The following is a 1,135-nucleotide window of genomic DNA, read 5'->3' as shown; positions in this document are numbered from 1 at the left end:
CACACCTGTACATTGCGTGTGTGTTCACCGCCCCAAGTCAGGTCTCCTCCATCACCATTTGTCCCCCTTTACCACTCCACCTCTCCCCCAAAATAGTCTTGCTCTCAGTGAAAGGACCTTGGCTCTCAAACTGTTGGTGAAGGAATGAACCCTGGTATGTTCTAGGTTAACAAACATGTTTAAGATGTATCTGTAATTAGAATTTTCTTCGCACATCCACTCACACTCAGGCATCGTGTCAGTTTCAGCGCAGTCCTTTCTTGCCTTCTGATTGAGCCCCCCCTTCCTCCCATCGCCCGCCCCCCCGCATGACTGTCCGTGTCCCCAGCACCTGCTGACAGCCGGGCCTGGATCCCGCCGGGGCGCCTCCCCGCTCACGTGTGCGGGCGCACATGCGCGGTTGGGGGTGGGGTGGGGCAGGGTGGTATTGCTTCTATTTTAAAATGGGGTAATTTTATGCCCAGTTTCCTTCCCTTGCTTTCCCTGGCCAGTTATTCACGGTGATGCCTGTGAATCACCTGCTATCGCTCCAGTTACCCTTTAATGGACTTCCTTGGCCTGTCGTCGTAGATGCAGCCACTCCCCTTCGGAAGGACATTTGCTTGCTTTCTAGGTTTTGTTTTTCCACCATAGGCAGGAATTCATTGTACACCCTTGTGTATTCTGGTATTTTCCAGGTATTTTTATATCTGTGGGGTAGGTTCCTAGGAGTGGAACTGCTGGGTCAGAAGGCACATTTTTTTTTTTTTTTAATATGTATTGATTTCAGAGAGAGGAAGGGAGAGGGAGAGAGAGAGAGAAACATCGATGATGAGAGTCATTGATCGGCTGCCTCCTGCACGCCCCCGCAGCCAGGGGATCGAACCCACAACCTGGGCATGTGCCCTGACCGGGACTCGAACCCTGATCACCTGGATCCTAGGTCGACGCTCAACCGCTGAGCCACACCCGGCCGGGCGAGGCACATGTATTTTTAATTTTAACTTTTGTGCATGTTGCCAGATTGCTTTCCAGAAGAGGGTGCTGTCCAAGAACAGTTATTGACTTTCCTGCATTCCTACCAGCAAGAGGTATTACCAGTCTTTCAAAATTTTAGTTACTCTGAAAGAAGCAAAGAAGCATCTCATGATTACGT

This window comes from Miniopterus natalensis, chromosome 19 (genome assembly GCF_054644295.1).
Source record: "Miniopterus natalensis isolate mMinNat1 chromosome 19, mMinNat1.hap1, whole genome shotgun sequence".
Lineage (NCBI taxonomy): Eukaryota > Metazoa > Chordata > Mammalia > Chiroptera > Miniopteridae > Miniopterus > Miniopterus natalensis.
The sequence above is the reverse complement of the archived record's forward strand: the minus strand, read 5'-3'. Positions refer to the sequence as shown.